The sequence below is a fragment of the Physeter macrocephalus genome, chromosome 15 (assembly GCF_002837175.3).
Source record: "Physeter macrocephalus isolate SW-GA chromosome 15, ASM283717v5, whole genome shotgun sequence".
Classification (NCBI taxonomy): Eukaryota; Metazoa; Chordata; class Mammalia; order Artiodactyla; family Physeteridae; genus Physeter; species Physeter macrocephalus.
Genome location: NC_041228.1, coordinates 23,967,698 through 23,987,395, shown reverse-complemented (window position 1 = coordinate 23,987,395; position 19,698 = coordinate 23,967,698). Strand labels below are relative to the sequence as shown.

General features: G+C 33.5%; 1 pseudogene; it reads right to left on the bottom strand.

Moving 5' to 3' along the window:
- Positions 1-891: 891 nt before the first annotated feature.
- On the bottom strand, positions 892-990 carry LOC112066417 (uncharacterized; annotated as a pseudogene).
- Positions 991-19,698: the final 18,708 nt, after the last annotated feature.

Below are 19,698 nucleotides of genomic sequence, written 5' to 3'. Positions count from 1 at the left end.
TTACAAGTTCAAAGCACCTTATGTTAGCATTTGAAGTCTCCCCTGAGCAAATAATGGCAACCTAACAGAAAGATGAACCTGCACATCAGTGCAATGTATTTTAATATACCACATTTTTAAACCTACCGATATTCTCCCTGGAAAGTACCTGAGAGTATACATGGAATTATGTTCCGTGGAAACATATTAGGAAAGCTAAAAGTTTCTATCAGTGGAATATGATTCTCTGAACATCAATAACTAGACATAAGTTTGAAATCCTGCACATAGACACTGACTTTGGGATATAGAATTTCTTCTTAGAAGATGCACCTTGTCGTGTTTCAAACTATTAGATATGCTAAGATTGGACTACATTACTTTGCCTAACTGCTTCTCATTATATCAAAAAGCATTCCTTTTTTCACATGTATTTTTAATTGAAGTTACAGTTCTCTCTAAGAACTGAGTGGAAAATGTTGTTTAGAACCATATTCAGCTATCATGGCATTTTCTAGGTAAAATGAATCATTTAAATAAGTTTCTCCCACCGGTCATTGTTCAGTTTCAGTTTTACATTTCAAAATAAAGAAAAAAAACAATGAAATGTAAAAACAATACCTTGTCTTTTTTAAAAAATTTGACATATTTAACATGTTACATTTTGTAAATTGAAGGTATGTAACATGCTACTTTGATACATTTGTATATTGTAACATGGTTGCCGTTGAAGCAACATTTATCATATTACTTGACTGTATTATAATGTTACTCTATATATTTATTATTGTGTGCATTAGATCTCTGTAGTTTATTTACTACTTGTTATAAACAAAGCTTCATGAATTTGCATGTCATCCTTGTTCAGGGTCCATGCTAATCTGTTATCTGTAGTTTATTTACTACTTGTTATAAACAAAAGAAAGCTTCATGAATTTGCATGTCATCCTTGTTCAGGGTCCATGCTAATCTGTATTCTAATTTTAGCATATGTGCTGTGCAAGTGAGCACTTGATATACTGTCTTGAGTTACTGCAAATAAGATAAACTTACATCATTACAAACATCTGCTCTATGAGCAGCTAAAATATTAAAAATCAAGGTAGTGGACTGTGATAACTTGTGCAAAAATATAATTTAATAAGTGTTTTTTTAATTCAGAAACATATTCAGATAAGAGAAAGCCATAAGAATTTCAGTAGAATGCAGGGAGGATATTTTATTGAAAGAAAACTAGTAATGATGTGGGCTTTGCACTATATTATTTTTGTAAATACTCTGCCTACTACTTACATGGGTTAAGTAATATTTGCTACTCTTTGATGCTGGACTTGGTCATATAACTTGCTTTGAATAATTGGATGTTGGCAGATGTGACAAAAGCTGAGAGTTGCTCTCACATCTCTTTCAGAACCATGAGAAAATCATGCCCATGTTGACTACTGAGCCTAGGAGAAAGATATAAACTTTGGGGGCAGAAATCATTATTCCTATCTTTTCCTAGCCTAAATCTATTCTGAATAAATTACAGTGATTTTAACACAATGACCTTTAAGAATTTTGCTGCATTTACATGGCAATAGCTAACTGATTGCACTGAATTCAAGACACACTGAAACATTCATCTTTTTTACAATGTCTTGACACATTAGATTTCCTTAGCCTAGCATCCTCATACCCTTTTTAAAGTTTATCTTTCATGATCTCATCAAATGACACATTTCTCTGAAAGCATCAATTATTTATCAACTTATATCTGTTTCCCCGAACACAGTTTTTGTGCTGTTTTCCAACGCTAATAAATCATACCTTGTGTTATATCTGTGTATTTTTCATATATCTACTTCTGGATTCTACCTCTGAAGAGTGGTTTGTATCACATTTATCTCACTCTTCTTAGTTTTTAGAATCTGGATATTGGTTAGTATTTCATAAATATTTTTGCAATGAATAAATATATATTAAGCAATGTATTGGGGAGTCCTATTACAAAATAGAAACCTAAGACACACTGAAACATTCATCTTTTTTACAATGTCTTGACACATTAGATTTCCTTAGCCTAGCACCCTCATACCCTTTTTAAAGTTTATCTTTCATGATCTCGTCAAATGACACATTTCTCTGAAAGCATCAATTATTTATCAACTTATATCTGTTTCCCCGAACACAGTTTTTGTGCTGTTTTCCAACGCTAATAAATCATACCTTGTGTTATATCTGTGTATTTTTCATATATCTACTTCTGGATTCTACCTCTGAAGAGTGGTTTGTATCACATTTATCTCACTCTTCTTAGTTTTTAGAATCTGGATATTGGTTAGTATTAGTATTTCATAAATATTTTTGCAATGAATAAATATATATTAAGCAATGTATTGGGGAGTCCTATTACAAAATAGAAACCTATTATTGCTCTATTAGAGGGGTAAGATGGAAATATGTCAATTATTATCAGAGCAACTATAAGCATAAATTAAACACATTACAGAGCAGTCTTGGGCTCTTTGACTTACAGAGCTGAGGGCTCCTTAGTTGGTTTTGACTTGCCATCAACATCAAGTTCCTTTACTGTGATTAGAAAACCTCTGCTCTAAACCGCTGATATTGAGGAGATGTTTTCCTAAATTTCTTTAAAATTAGTAGAAAAGCATTTGCTTGATGTACGGATGCTTTTGCACTGGTGAACAAAGCAATATGTTTGAGCTACATTATTAAAATATCTTTAAGTATTTCTCCTGCTACAACCCAGAAACCACAAGGAGTCTTGGTACATTCTAAATGGCATTTAGAATCCAACATCTGGGCTCTGGGTGTGCTCTTTACCACGTGGGTGCTATTGCTTCTAGGTCTTCTCAGTATATAGTGTTAGGGAATATAAGTACATATACTAACCCACGTAAATAAACATGTCTACATCTAATTATTTGTGTGTGGATATAAATATATATCCCCACAGTGAACCTTTCAGCACGTGGGTTGCGGAGTTAACCCTCAGTGCAGTCAAAAATCCACGTATAGCTTACAGTTGGCCCTCTGCACTCAGCTCCTCCATATCAGCAATTCCACATCCGTGTATTCAACCAATGATCGATCATGTAGTACCATAATATTTATTGAAAGAAATCTGCATTTAAGTGGACCCATGCATTTCAAACTCATGTTGTTCACGGGTCAACTGTATACACACAATGCATTTCATGAGTCATATAAATTCACCATATATATAAAAATATATACACATATATATATAAAACTTTGTACTAGTTAAGTCGAATCGAAATCCAACATCACAGAATTAAATATAGCCTGCCTCCTTCCCTTATTTGTGAATTATTTCTCCAACAGTGTGAGAAACCTGGTTCTTATTTGCTATGAGATACTTGTTTGATTAACTACAGTGTACTTACAAAGCAATTTAAGAATTGCTACCCATATTTCCAGGCTTGAAACATATTTATTCAGTATTCAGTCAAGGTACTGTTTCCTGAAGTTACTTAAAATTGCTTTTTCTGTTGTACTGAACAGCATGTTAATAGTTAGGTTTATTTATTATTGTTGGTGTTTTATTTTTAGTTTTCCCACATCCAGGTTGATTTTAATTGTTCATTTATTTTGGGGGTATGTTAATGGCATGTGAAATATGGCTATGGTTCTAATACAAAAGATAATGAGAAATGTCACTTCCTCTTAATCTCTGCTATTATATTACCAATACCTGCTTTTTTCCATTCCATTCCTATCCACTTCTGATAGGAAACTAAACCCTTTAGTTTCTGGTTTATCCTTCCATCAATGCCAGAAAATACATTCTCAAAATAAGATACAGGCTTGTTGAAAACACAGGTACCAAACTGAAGTAGCTATGACCAAGTTGAGCAAAAAAAAATATGATAGAAGTTGCCATAAAGCCAAAATAATAGTGGATCCATAAATATATAAATACCACTCTTAAAATAGATATTAACTAAAAAAGAAAGACAATAACTTTAGAGTGAAAAAATAGTAGGGACGACATCACCAGTAATAACAATAACAGCAATATGAACCTTGTGAAGTGATGCTTTAAGAACTCAACATCAGCCCTGTGATATTCTTGGCAAAAATACATAGTAGTGAAGAAGTCTCACACTCAACCAAATTGACTGACATTCGATACAATAATTTATCAATATTCTTCGAAAGTGTCGAGGTCATGAAAGACAAGGAAAGCCTGAACTTACAGACTAACAGAAACTAACGAGAAATAATAACTAAATGCAATGTGGGATCCTGGATTTGATATTGGAGCAAAAGGAAAATGTTAGTGCAAAAACTGGTGAAATTTGAATAAAGTCTTTAGTTCATAGTATTGTACCAGTGTTCATGTTCTGGTTCTGACAATAACACTGTGGCTATGTCAAATGGAAATATTAGATAAAAGGGAAGGAAGGATATATGAATACTCTTTGTAGAATTTTTAAACTATTCTCCAAGTCTAAAGTTAGTTCAAAAAAATCTTTAAAAAGATCTCTATTTTTCTTTAGATTCAAATATTTTATTAATAATTATCAAAACTGTGGGTAGCTTTAAATACCTTTCATGCCAAAGTTTGGAGTGGAATCCAGCTCTCTTGATTCCAAGTTCAATAATCTTTCCAATACTCTTTATTCTTCCAAATGTTCTCGGGATATTTTACTCAAAGTACAATAGATTCGGTAATGCATTAAACCTGAAGTCTATTGTTAGGCATTATAAAATATGAAGCTCATTCTTAAAACTCATAGATCCCTATTCTTGACTCCCCTGAAAATAATCCATAAACTCCTCCACTTAATTTTGTGGCTACTCAATTAGTTACTCTCTACAAAAGAGTGAGATATCCAAGATATATTTTTAAGAAGGCAGTAGACTGCTTTTTAATATATATCTTAGAATTGGAGAACAGTGAAAAATCATTTAATATTTTTATATTCTTTTCCTATCCTAAGCTTGTCCTTAAAATTGGTAGTTTCAAATTATCTCTGTGGTTTTATAATACCCTTTCTGCTTCTTTGGGTGACATTAAAAAAATCTTTAATAAGATAATATTTATTTTTAAAAACACCATCAATAGAGAACAAATACTTATTAATGCATATAGTAAATATATTTCTCCCTGACCTCCAAAATCATCATTTTCATTCTTTAAGCCATAGTTGAAATCATACTACCAGTTGCTAAATTATCAAATGATACTATCAGGAATTATTGGATATTTTCATTTTGTGTTTTGATTTGGCTGCATTTTCCAGTGCTACATTTTTATGTGATTGGTAGATTATTTAAATGACACCAGTGCCTGTTAAAGCATGCAGAAAATTAAGCTCACAGAGTCACATGCTGAATTTTATAGATGGTTCTATAGTGATACTGTTATTAGTATTGATCTATTAAAGTTTATAGCAGCTAATGAAAATAATATTATATAAATGTATATAGAAATTAATCATTGGTTAAAATCATCATTTGGGGATTTATCAGTAAAATAAATATTTTATTAAGTTAAAATTCTAGATTTGGAATTATTAGGCTAAATTTTCCAAATTTATAGCATTTCCTTGAATCTTGCACTATAGCATCTGTAATGTCATTAAGTAATTGATTTTGCATGAGCTTCATTCCCATTTTGATTAGCTAATTGAGATTATAATTGTCATTTTAAAGTAAAGTTAAAGTGAAGTTACTTCTAAGAAAGATCCTGGGCAGAAACACACAGAGACAAATCTATTTAAACAGCACATTATTTTGAGGATCCCACAGAACTGAACTCAATAGGAGCTGTTGATAATGCAAACCCTGGGGACATCCTTATTAGTCTGCCCACCAAGTGGACTGTGTGTGTGTTATGAACTCTGTGGGTTAACAATAGCCACTAATTTAAAGCTGGTAGAAGAGTCACTCCAGATACTTACAATGCAGTCACCTAGCCTTTTCTGGCATTTAAAATAAAACTGTCAGTGTAAAGTTGGTGAAGTAGACTTGAGACACTCCAAGGTGATACATGAAGTTGTCTTGTGGTTTTGTAATGCCAAGTTTAAGTTGAATATGAATGTTTAGACTTTCAAGGATTTCCTCTTTTTGGCATGGTGGGAATGAGGGACATAACATATCATCAAATGTTCATTGAGTGTTTATAATTCTTGGTCTCCAGATATAAGAAAGTAAAGAAGGATATTCTGTCTAAACTAAAATGTGCTTCAATAGGATAGTTTCCAAATGACTGATGTATGTGATGGTGATGATGGTAGGATGATGAAGATGATGATAATAAGCTATTTTAAATTTAAATACAAAAAGAAATAAAATAACAGAAGGGGCATATTTAGGTAGGGTGTGGTTGTCAGAATTCAGAAAATGACCACTGAAAACTTGTGCCCTCATCCATGTCCTCAAATTTGTCTTCATTCTCTTTTTCTCTGGGTTAGGGAGTGTTTTACTGAAACCACTTCCATTAACTTCAAATGTAGACTAAAGAGAGATTAACCCATGTTAAGCTTCCTTTCAATCTTTTCCTATATGTACTATTGATAGCAGAATTTCTAAAGTAGTCACATGGAAGGAATTTGGAGTTTAAAGTGTTTCGGGGACCAATCCCAAGTTTGCTCATTATTTTTACTCTCTTAATCATTAAACTGTGAATCTTGGAAACCATAAATAAACCTAAGTTTTTCAAGTTACTGTATTACTTGGAAACCTATACGTTAAATTTCCCCATCCTCCACCAGAGAAAGTTACTATAATGTATTACATCTCATAAGATACAAATCTCATAGGATTTTCTAATACAATTTACATAAAATCCACATGCTTCTTGATCAAAAACAGTTAACGAAAATCTGACAACAGTGCCATTAGAAGAGGCATAAGGCAGAAGCTCATTCACAGATTCATTTACAAGATGAAAACACTGCTAGAATCACATAAACTTTTTGTTCTATATTGTATAGTTGTAGAAACAAGATTAGTTACTGGTGAATTATGACATGTCTCTTTACCATCCCCCAAACAGGATAAGCATATTTTGAAGTATTAAAGTTCAAGTGAACTTTAATACTTCGGTGTTGATCTTACCTCCAAGCCTATGCTAGTCTTCATTCTTAAGCCATAGTGTTTTTAAAAATATGAAAAAAAATAGCATCGTCAAAAACTGGTTTTGCTTTAGCCTGGCATTATTAGAAATATAATTCAGTTTGTGTAGATTCTTGTGTTCTTCCTATAGTGACTCTGGTCACTAACAATATTTAACCTATAAATTTTAAAGTATCACATTTTTATGGGCAGTTCTGCTGATGTGTTTTTTTTTAATTTTTATACAATTTTTAAAGTTTACTTTTCATTTGCAGTTATTGCAAAATGTTGGTTATATTCCTCATGTTGTACAATATATCCTTGTGCCTGTCTTACACCCAATAGTTTGTGCTCCCACTCCCCCATTCCTATATTGCCCCTCTCCCCGTCCCCATTGGTAACCACTAGTTTGCTCGCTACATCTGTGACTCTGCTTCTTTATTGTTATATTTAGTTTGTTGTATTTTTTAGATTCCAATATAAGTGACATACAGTGTTTGTCTTTCTCTGTCTGACTTATTTCACTTAGCATAACGCCCTCCAAGTCCATCCATGTTGCTGCAAATGGCAAAATTTCATTCTTTTTTATGGCTGAGTAGTATTCCATTGTATGTATATACATGTGTGTGTGTGTGTATGTATGTATATACATCTTCTTTATCCATTCATCTATTGATGGGCACTTAGGTTGCTTCCATATCTTGGCAATTGCAAATAATGCTGCTATGAACATTGGGGTACATGTCTCTTTTCAAATTAGTGTGTTTGTTTTTTTCAGATGTATACCCTGGAGTGGAATTGCTGGGTCATATAGTAGTTCTATTTTTAGTGTTTTGAGAAACCTCCATACTGTTTTCCACAGTGGCTACACCAGTTTACATTCCCACCAACAGTGTACAAGGGTTCCCTTTTCTCCACATCCTCACCAACATGTGTTATTTGTGTTCTTTTTGATGATAGCCATTCTGACAGGTATGAGGTGATATCTCATTGTGGTTTTGATTTGCGTTTCCCTAATGATTAGTGATGCTGAGCATCTTGTCACGAGCCTGTTGGCCTCTGCGTTTCCCGTTTGGAAACATACCTATGCAGTTCTGCTCATTTTTTTAAATATAAATTTATTTATTTATTCTTGGCTGTATTGGGTCTTCATTGCTGTGCACGAGCTTTCTCTAGTTGCGGTGAGCGGGGGCTACTCTACGTCGTGGTGTGTGGGCTTCTCACTGCAGTGGCTTCTCTTCTGGAGCACAGGCTCTAGGCACGAGGGCTTCAGTAGTTGTGGCTCGCAGGCTCTAGAGCATAGGCTCAGTAGTTGTGGCACATGGGCTTAGTTGTTCCGCGTCATGTGGGATCTTCCCAGACCAGGGATCCGACCCGTGTCCCCTGCACTGGCAGGAGGATTCTTAACCACTGCGCCCCCAGGGAAGTCCATCTTCTGCCCATTTTTAAATTGGGTTTTTTTGTTTGTTTGTTTTGTTTTATTTCTTTTCATATTAATAGACAGTTCCTCCATTCTTTTCACACTGTAGTTTTGACATGTTTATTAGAAAACTGATTTTCCCTGATTAGGAATAATGGTAAATATGGCCTAATTATATTTCAGATTACTTTGCAAAAATTGTACTAATTTAAAATAATTTGTAATGGACTAGCACATAGAAAAATGCGTAGCACCACATAGTAGAGTTGGTGCTTGGGGTGCAGGTTCTGGAAAGGTTGGTTTGCGTATGAAAGTCCCAATCACAGGCAAGTCTTTTGATCTAAGAAGTAGCTAACCCTGCAAGAGGCAGTTCCTCCAGTGTCAGCCAGGCCCCAGATGTCAGAGCATGAAAATTACAGAAAATAAAAACAGATGCTTAATATATACCCTTTCACAATTCTTTTAAAAATCTACAAATTTTTATTCATTGTTTTGATCCATTACAACATTATATAAATTCAAATACTTGAGTGGTGTTAGGCAAGCTTTTCCTTTCAGAAATCTTGTTGACTTCTTCCTATGAGATTATCCCAGTTTAAGGATTCAGTGAACCTGCCTTTTATTGATTCCATCTGGCTGCCAAGCATAGGCTTTCACATCTGTTTATAGCTCCCTGGGTACTTTCGGGACCCTACATAGTGATAAGTGTGGCACTGTGGAAAAATCATCTAATTACAAGTTAGGAATAACAAATTGTATATTTTGAATAAGGTAAGGTTTTTACTTTTGGATTGCTTTACATATAGTGGATGTCAGCTTGTTTTAATGTTTTTTGCAAATTCAGCTGGGGTTTTTTTAGTGCTTGGTTAGTTTGCATGTCTTAAATTATATTTGAGTTTTAGAATCTTTTCAAACAAACATATAAAAATTTTGCTCTCTGTCAAGTTGTTTGTTTCCTGTTTTTCTTTTAAAAAAAAATAAAACCATTGTTATTTGAGGAAATAAGTACCTCATTTAATACATGTTTTGCAAATACTTCCCTAGTTTACTAGATTTCTCTTTTGTTATTGGTATTTTAATAAAATTTTTTATTAAATAATTTTTATAAATAAATTTATAAAATTTTATAGAATCTAATTTGTCAGCTTTTTACTTTATGATCTTCTGGTTTTAGGTCAAGCATAGAAAGCCCTTCTATACTTCAAATTTATAAAATTATTTAACCAGACTTTCTTCTAATAGCTTATATTTCCCTATCATATTTTCACTATAGATTTTTTTTAGCCACTTAGAATTTATGTTGGTATTAAAATGTCCTCTTAATCGTGTAGTAAAACCCAGTACATATTTGGGACTGTTTATAGACTCCATTTTGTCTCTAGTGACAAACTTATTTTTTGTCAATAATAATAAATATTTTAGTAACTGGTAGGTCTTTTATTACTCTATTATTTATCCTGATCATGTCCTGATTCTTTTTACATGCTTAATTTTCAGACAACTTTAGAATAGTTTTGTCAGTTTCCAAGAAAAAGTAAAAGGTTATTTTAGTAGTTATTAAGTCCAAAATATTGGTATTTTTTGGGAGAATCGATGCTTTTAAATATTTAGTATTTTAACCCATAAACATTGTTTAAATATTGTTTATCAAAGGATGGGAAGTGATAAGATGCCCCCCCCCAGCCATCTTCTGGTATTTACATTCTTTTGTAATTCCCTCTCCTTTAATATGGGTGGGACCTACAGCTTTCTTCTAACCAAGAGAATATTTCACAGGTGATGGAATAGCATTTCCATGATTATGCTTCATAAGATTGTAATTTCTACCATGTTAGAAGACCCTCTCCCTTGCCTGCTTTGATAAAACAAATTGATATGTGCAATACTCTATGTAAAGGCCCATATAGCAATGAACTGAATGTGACCTCTATTAGATAGCCAGAGAAAAACTGATGCTTTTAGTCCAAAAGTCCAAAAGAAATAAATTCTGCCAATACCAAGTGATCTTCAAAAAGATCCTTCCTCAGTCAGGCCTTGAGATGAGATTTTAACCCAAAGAGTAACCTCATTTACATGCAGTATACGGATATGTACACACTGAATTTAATAAGCTAGTACTTTCACTTTTTTGCATGGACTTTTTTCAGTTAAATTAATTGTCAATTTTCATCTTCATTCCATCTTTTACTAATTTGGTACTTGCTAGATCGACTAATTTACAAAATAAATGACAAAGTATTTTTTTCTAATCTTACAAAATTACACTGTATATATATTATTTTCTTCATTGCAACTTGAAAAAAATCATGTAACTTCCTCATAGAAGCCCTATTAGAAGCAAATTTGATAAGCTGTGTAAACCTCTTTAATCAGAGCTTGAAATGTTTGGCATTTAGTAAATGTTAATTAGTTTTATTAATGGTATTACTCTGACAGTTTTAACAGTTTCTTCCTGTCACGTAATAACATTTAAAAAATTGTACTTTATGTTATATCTAATGCTTCAAATTATTTGCATGAGTTTTACAGAGCACTCATTGGCCATTTCAATTTACTTTGCATATGTTGTGATTTTTCTTACTCTTATTTCACTGCATTGTGTGGCTTCTCCATGTCTTATTTTTTTAAAATATATTCTTTTTAGATAGGATTATTTCTTGTATATATATATATGTATATATATATATTTCTTGTATATATATATATATATATATATTTTTTTTTTTTTTTTTTTTTTTTTTTTTTTTTTTGCGGTACGCGGGCCTCTCACTGCTGTGGCCTCTCCCACTGCGGAGCACAGGCTCCGGACGCGCAGGCTCAGCAGTCATGGCTCATGGGACCAGCCGCTCCGCGGCATGTGGGATCATCCTGGATCAGGGCACGAACCCGTATCCCCTGCATCGTCAGGAGGACTCTCAACCACTGCGCCACCAGGGAAGCCCTATTTGTTGTATATTTTTATTATTCTACTCACTCTCCATTTAAAAAAAAAATTGATTAGGTCCAATTTACTTGTATCTTTTTTTTCTTTGATGGTCAATGCTTTTTTTTAAAAAATTAATTTATTTTTTGGTTGCGCTGAGTGTTAGTTGTGGCACATGGGACCTTCATTGAGGGCATGCAGGATCTTTCGTTTTGTTGCGTGGGCTCTTTGTGGCAGTGTCAGGGCTTCTCGCTAGCTGTGGTGTGCAGGTTTTCTCTCTCTAGTTGTGGCACGTAGACTCCAGGGTGCATGGGCTCTTTAGTTTGCCGCACGTGGGCTCTCTCGTTGAGGCGCGCGAGCTCAATAGCTGTGACCCACGGGCTTAATTGCCTTGCAGCACGTGGGATCTTAGTTCCCCAACCAGGGATAGAACCCTCGTTCCCTGCATTGGATGGCAGATTCTTTACCACTGGACCACCAGGGAAGTCCCCAGTCTCCATTCCTTAATCCACTATTTTTTCTTTAATATTATGTCTAGGGCTTCCCTGGTGGCGCAGTGGTTGCGCGTCCGCCTGCCGATGCAGGGGAACCGGGTTCGCGCCCCGGTCTGGGAGGATCCCACATGCCGCGGAGCGGCTGGGCCCGTGAGCCATGGCCGCTGAGCCTGCGCGTCCGGGGCCTGTGCTCCGCAACGGGAGAGACCGCAGCAAGGGGAGGCCCGCATACCACAAAAAAAAAAAAAATTATGTCTAAATTCTTAAAGTAGATGATAATTCAATTTTATTCTCTCATGTAGCCTTGAAATAGGTTAAAAGTGATTTTGTTTTCTTTAGGAAAAATTTAAATATCTGTAAATGTTGCTATGTAATATTTATATTAAAACGTTTTTCTAGATATTTAGCAATTTTGGTGGTAATTTCCATTTTTGGCACCAACATTATTTTTGATTTTTTAATAGTTTTTGTATTTTTGTTTTGATATTCTCTTTATGCTTTTATAGTTGTACTACATTTATTTATATTGTTCAAAGTACATGGCCTATGTTATTTGATAATTTTTGAAATTGAGATTTCCTTTGCAGAATAATATATAGACAATATTTTAAAATGTTTAATGAGGATTTGATAGCGAGTTTTGTATTTCAGGGCATAGAATTCAATATATATTTTTAAACCTACATTATTGGTTAAATATCATTTGATTCTTCAATATCCTTTCTTACTTTAAGGTATATTCTCTAACATAATAGAGGCAAGTACGTTTTAATTTCCATTGTGTTTCTTCAGAATTTGTTTTTATGTTTCCTATATTTTATAACAGTAATTTAGTTTTTAAGGGTTCATGGCATTTCAATCCTCAATGTGGATTTTATTTTTTTTATCATTTTATAATATCCTCTTTTGGTTTCATTTAATGAATCATATACAAACTTTGATGTTAATATCTTAAACTAGATTTTTTTTTTTCTAATGATTGTCCGGCAATTTTTAACCATCTTCTACTGGCCTTGGTATAGTTTTAGTCCTGAGTCAAAATATAGAGTGATGTGTATTTAAATAATTAAGTACACAGACCCTATAACCATTGAGGTCAACAAGTTCTGAATCTATCCTCTCCGTGTTCCAAGCAAGACAGTTCTTATGGTAATTACATTAAAGAGACAAACAATTATAAGTCTCCCTGTGGTATAATTCTATCAGTGCAAGAACTTATGGGAATGGGAAGCACATTATAGTAGTGAGATCAGCATTATTTTAAGCACTAAAATGCAACTTACTGAGGCTAAATAACCCAAGTGATGGCATTCACAGAACATCCCTGGGTTTGAGGTTAGCAAATGTTATCAGTATCTTTGGCTATATCACTTCTTCTGTAGAATCAGAAATAGAAATGTATTACCAAAAAGAATATCTCAGAAGATAGAAGTTAATTCAATTTTAAACACTATAGACCTTGCATAATATTTTATTAGACTTCTGATTTTTGATGTAATCAAATACAAGAGACCCTAATCAAAGTAGTTGTTTCCTAAAAATATTAAAGACTGTAAATAGACTTTTCTTTTCCTCTCTCTCTACCTTTTATTCAAATTCTGTAGCAGCATGATGTTGCTTAGGTCATAGATGAACCTGAGGTAGAAACTGCTTTTATGATCAACAACTCATGGTGATTTAGTCTCTTCTATACTCATAGATCCATGAATGTAGTAACCACACCTAAAGTAATTCTCTTCCCTGTATTTTCATTGTCAATCCTATGCTTGGTACATGATGTCTCCTGCTGTTGCTTAATAAGTATATTTCACCTTGACAATAAATATGAGTGAATGAAGTTGACTACTAAAGTTTATCAAACTTATCAAGGTCATATTAAAATACATATTTTAAAGTTTTTCTCAATTATCCTACAGATAAGGGTATTAATAAAAAATGGATTATATGCATAGAAAGTTTAAAAATGTGTGCAAGTTAACCACAGTTGTTTCAGGGAAATTATTGGTCAGCGTTTATCCACATATTGGGAAAAACTAATAACAGTAGTCAGTTATAAAGATGGTTTAGATCATATTTGTTGAAGGTTGAACCAGTCAAGTAAGTCTACAAGGATTCAACAAGATCTGACTCTTCCATGAATAAGATATTGAGATTAAACAACTAGAGAAGAGAGGGCAGAAGAGAACATTTGTTGAAAGTGTGTTATGAATGGGTAACAGGGAAACAGTGATATAATCACCATCCATAGACTTTAAGATCACATCTTTATACTCACATGTTTTAAACAAACAGGTAAATAAATGTTTTAATGAGGATAAAGCAAAGGTATATATCTCTACCAAATCATGTAACTCAGATGTTCCTGGTATTGTCCTTGTTTATACTTTTGCCTCAATTCTTTAGTTCAACCTAAAATTGATAATCTCTCTTAGAATAACAGTCTTAACTTTGATAAACATTGGCAAAATTAACTAATTTTATTTTAGTGAGAGTAATAGCAAAATTTGCTATTTCACCACATGCACAATACTCCCCCTATTTATGTTTCTAAATATCGTAATCTTTGGATTCATTAGATATGAACACTGATTTTAATTTTTGTATCATATAATGTACTAGATTCTTTTTATTTTTTAAAAAAATTTAATGTTTATTTTGGCTGAGCTGGGTCTTAGTTGCAGCATGCGGGATCTTTAATTGTGGCATGTGGGATCTTTTAGTTGCAGCACGAAGACTTCTTAGTTGTGGCATGTGGACTTCTTAGTTGTGGCATGCATATAGGATCTAGTTCCCAACCAGGGATTGAACCCGGGCACCCTGCATTGGGAGCACAGAGTTTTACTCACTGGACCACCAGGGAAGTCCCTGTACTAGATTCTTTGTATACATTTACGATTGTGTCCCTGAAATAAATTACCAAATGTGAAATACATATTCAAAATGAAAAAAAATAAATAAATTATAGATATATACATATATAAGAATTGTACTCTATCAATTTATAAAGCAAAACCAGTAAATAACTCTTTTTGCCCCACCATTGCCGACAGTATATTCAAGTATTTTACAATTTTGTATAACACTGCAGGTAAAAATTTTAATGACCTATATTAAGTTAAAATACACATAGAAAGAAACCTATACAATTGTAAATAGCAAGTTCATATTTTGTAAGAGTCCTCCTTCAAAAGACAAGTAAAAACTTGAAAGAAAAAAATTTTTGAAAAGCACTGAAATATAATAGCAGTGAGGAATTACTGAATCCTAGAGGATGACAGGAATCCAGATAGTGAACCTGGGATCAGAGCCATTTTGCCCTGTTGGTGTCCGTATATCAATCAAAAAGAGCCTAGAAATGTCCAAAGGAGAAATATAGTGTAAAAATTATTACAGAGGTAAACCTGGCTGGCCTTGGGGATTTATTAAATATGTAATACATGAAAACAATAGATAAAGTACCTGCTTTCATGAAGTTTGAATTCTGAAATAAGAAATGCATTATAACTACTTGAAATAACGTGATAGGAAATACTATGATATAAACATCAAATTAGAGTTCTGGAGGAAATAACGTAGATACAGATAAATATGGTTTCCTTTTTTATATGAGCCATGTGGAAAGTGTTCAGACATCCAGAGATCCTTGAATGTGAATTGCATCAACAGCAATATAATGAATGGTCTTCTAAAATGTTTTATTTTAAAATTGTGTGACCCTTTACAGGTGCAGGCATAAGAAGTCTTACTAGAAGGTATTATTTATTACTATTGTTATTATAATTATTATTGAATCCTATGTAATTATGATGTATTACTCAGGAATAAAACCATAGAAAATTGACAGTTTAGACAAATAAGGTTGTGTATTCATATGGTGAAATTGAGCATTTTAATATCACAGCCAATGGGCAAGTCGATATCTTGTATTTGGAGCCTAGATTTTTTTTTATTTTCACTCCTTTGAGGAAACTAAACCACCAAGTGACTAAAAAATATATTACAAGCCTAAAGTAATGTATTATTCTTTTGACAGACTGAATGTCTTCTTACTGCTAATGTACTCATTTGTTTTTACATTACATTTGGAATTGAGTGATTCACAGTGTCCACTACTTTAGACTCTTCCATCAAACCATGGTTATAAAAATAATGAACTGAAAGGGACTCTTTTTATTAGCAGGAAGTTAAAATAAAAAATTAAGTTCAATGAAACTCTGAATTCTTAGACCCTAATAAGAAACATTTTTATTTGTTCTTTGAGTTAACAGAATTACTTGAATGATATGGAAAATAAAAGACAATCAAACACACTCCTGGATCTAAATCAGTGATACTGTGAGCACGGTATTACTGAGCAACTATCACGGCATTTATTGCTAAATAGAAATATTTATGGCTCTAAATTCTTCTAATCCATACTAGTAGATTTATCTGTTTGTCTCTTCCACTATCCAAAGAACAAAATGAGGATAAAGCCTAGGTCATTCACTCAGTATTACTAATAACAATAATCATAACAATACTTATAAACATATGCTATGTTATGTGAATACCTTCAGGCGCTTCACAAACAGTGGCTTACTTAATGTTCATAACAACCACATGAGGTAGGATCTCTTATGAAACCCACTTCAATTCCAGTATCTGGATTTAAAGTCCATGCTTTTAACCACAATATTATGCAATACCCACTAGTACATTATTGTCTATTAATGGCTGTCTCTTTTAAATGACTTATGAAAAAAATTTTTTTTATCAATCACTGACTGTATTAACATAGAAATATAAAAAAATACAAACACTCTCTTCTCCAGGGTCTCAAAATTTAGAATTAGGAATCTATATGCATACATATTTGAGTATGTTCATAACTTTTTTGTGTTGTATTTTTTCTCCTTTTCTGTTTTCTGACCTAAATTTTGTGTTGATTTCTTTTTCTGTGTGCAGTAAATAGTCTTAGAACTATGCTAACTAATTATAAGAATCTTCTGAGGTATTTTTCCCCTATGGAGAGAAATTTCTTTTATTCAAAGAGGCCTCAGTGGGGCTATAATGATACAGCAATACTATTTAAGCATAAGATTCCTCTTCAATTAAAAAAGGATAATTTTTACTGGATGTTACACAATAGTAGTACTTCTTTTTAGATAATGAAAGTGATAAAATTTAACACTACCTCTATGAAAATATAGTGCAATATTAAAATGTTTGTGATTTAATTTTTAAACTCATTAAATTACTATTAAATATAGCATTATATCCTTTACTGAGAAGTTTTCATTTTCTTTCAAAGATTGTACAACCATGTAACAAGCATTTCAAATCTAGATATAATATATATCATACTTTTAAGATTATGATCTTTTAAACAAACTCATTATTCTTTCTATATTTTTACTTTTCACTTGTGTAATCTTTTATTTCCCCTTCTTAAGAAAAATTTTATCAGTTTCATGTACTATGCCCATTAGCAAACACGGTGAAATTAGTTATTCCCGTACTTTATGACAAATGCTCTGTGCTTCTAGTTCCAAGTCTTATGTGATAAGGGGACTACATAATTTTTGTACAAACTTGAGCCACTCTTGGGAATCAAAAGGGTGCTTTTAATAATTAAACAAAGGTAACAAGTATAATTTAACAAGTCAGGGCTGTTTTGAATAAATTGGGATATAATTTTACCTTATATACAAATTTTCCAGCCCTTATGTAAGATAATCTTTGATAGAGGAAAGGAGAGTCGTTCACAGCTGTGTCCCTTCCCTAATGCAGGGATTTTACCATATTTAACGTCCTACCTTTTCTGGATATCCAGTGAGGGCAATTGACAAAAACCCAAGTTTGGTACCTAGAACCATACTGACCCAACTAGATGTGTATATTCAAGTAGTCAAGAAATATTTACTAAATACATGCCAGTCACTATGCTATTATTTGGCAATTCACCACTCAATGAAATAGGATGCCCTTTGTATGGAACTCTTAGTCTAGCAGAAAGGGGAAAACAAATGGGCAGATGCAATCTACTGTGATAGGCAACATGACGGAGTACATAACAAGGTCTAAGAGACCAAAAGTGAGGTAAAAGTATTTCAGTTTTTGTGAGAGACATCTCCGGAGAGTAAACTGAAATCTTAAAATTTATAGATTCCTTTTAATTGGCCAGGTAAAAATGAAGATTATTTCATTCAGTAAGAATGGCAAAGGGACTTCCCTGGTGACACATTGCTTAAGAATCCGCCTGCCAATGCAGGAGACACGGGTTCCAGCCCTGGTCTGGGAAGATCCCACGTGCCGCGGAGCAACTAAGCCCATGGGCCACTACTACTGAGCCTGTGCCCTGGAACCTGTGAACCATAGCTATTGAGCCCGTGTGTCACAACTGCTGAAGCCCACATGCCTAGAGCATGTGCTCTGTAACAAGAGAAGCCACCACTGCAGTGAGACGCCCACACATCACAATGAAGAGTAGCCCCTGCTCGCTGCAACTAGAGAAAGCCTGCGCCCAGCAACAAGACCCAATGCAGCCAAAAATAAATAAATAAATAAATAAATTTTTTAAAAAAGAATGGTATGTGTAGAAACCTAGAGGGTATAAGATCCATGGACTATTTGGAAGAAGAATATGAAGTTTGATAAGTGGGGGGCTAAGATATGGGAAAGAAATGATGAGAAAGTTGATGAATGAGAGTACAAGAGCTCATTTCCAAAGAGCCCTTTAAGTCATTCTAAAGAGTTTGATTTGCATCCTGAGCCTAATGGCATTTAAATGTTTTACGTAGGAGAGTCATGCAACTTGATTTGTGGAGTGGCAGTGAAAATGTGTTGTTCAGATTTCTTACTGTTAGGTACGTGGTTCACAGAGGTGCTGCCACTCTGGAGCCATTATTTTTGGTGAGGATATACTTCCTGCCAGTGGCTCTCAAGCAATGACTGAGCAAGGTGAGGATGCCAGTGCTTACCCATTTCTGCAAGAGACAGAGATCCTTCAGGTGGCCCCAGGACTCCCCATTGGCTCAGCTGGTCTTTCTTAGAACTGCACTACAGCCTTAGTTTCTTTGTATCCAACTGTCCTTCCTTCCTCCAGTAAATCTCTTGTTCATCTAATCATATCTTGTCACCCAAACTGACATAATTTGATCTCTGATTATTGGGCTTGCAAACTGAAATTCTGTGTGAGTGTCAGCCTTGACTGAGCCTTGGACTTTGTTTTGTCCAACATTACTGTCCACTCTATGGATGCCTACTCAAACTTACATGCCTCAGAGAGAATAACATTAATTTAAAAAAAAAACCTTGGATGAGCATATCTTAATAGAGATGTTCATACATATGCATTTTCTAATTTAATCATAGCAATGTCTATTTGTCACACTACTTTCATAGCCCTTTGAAGGCAGGAAATATTCCTCTTGGTCATTAATGTATATCCTACCCAGTAGATCACCTAAAATATAATAGGTGAACAAGTATGTTGTGTAACATTAAGGAAATATATTTGCCAATTAAACAATGATTTAATGCCAATTTATCTTTATTAGATTCATTTTTAGTACTTATTACATTAACGAAAATATTTTATCATATATTATACTTGTCATACATAAAAAGGAAAATAAATTAGTTGATTTAGTCCTAAAATCATTCTTTAGAGTATGACTCTCCTGATCGCATTTCAAGTCGGTTCTTGATAACTGTGCCTTCCATTCCACACAATACAATTCTGTGTCCCATCATGAATATTGGTCAAAAAATTTACTGTAAAAATAAAGCAAACAAAAAACTTTTATAAA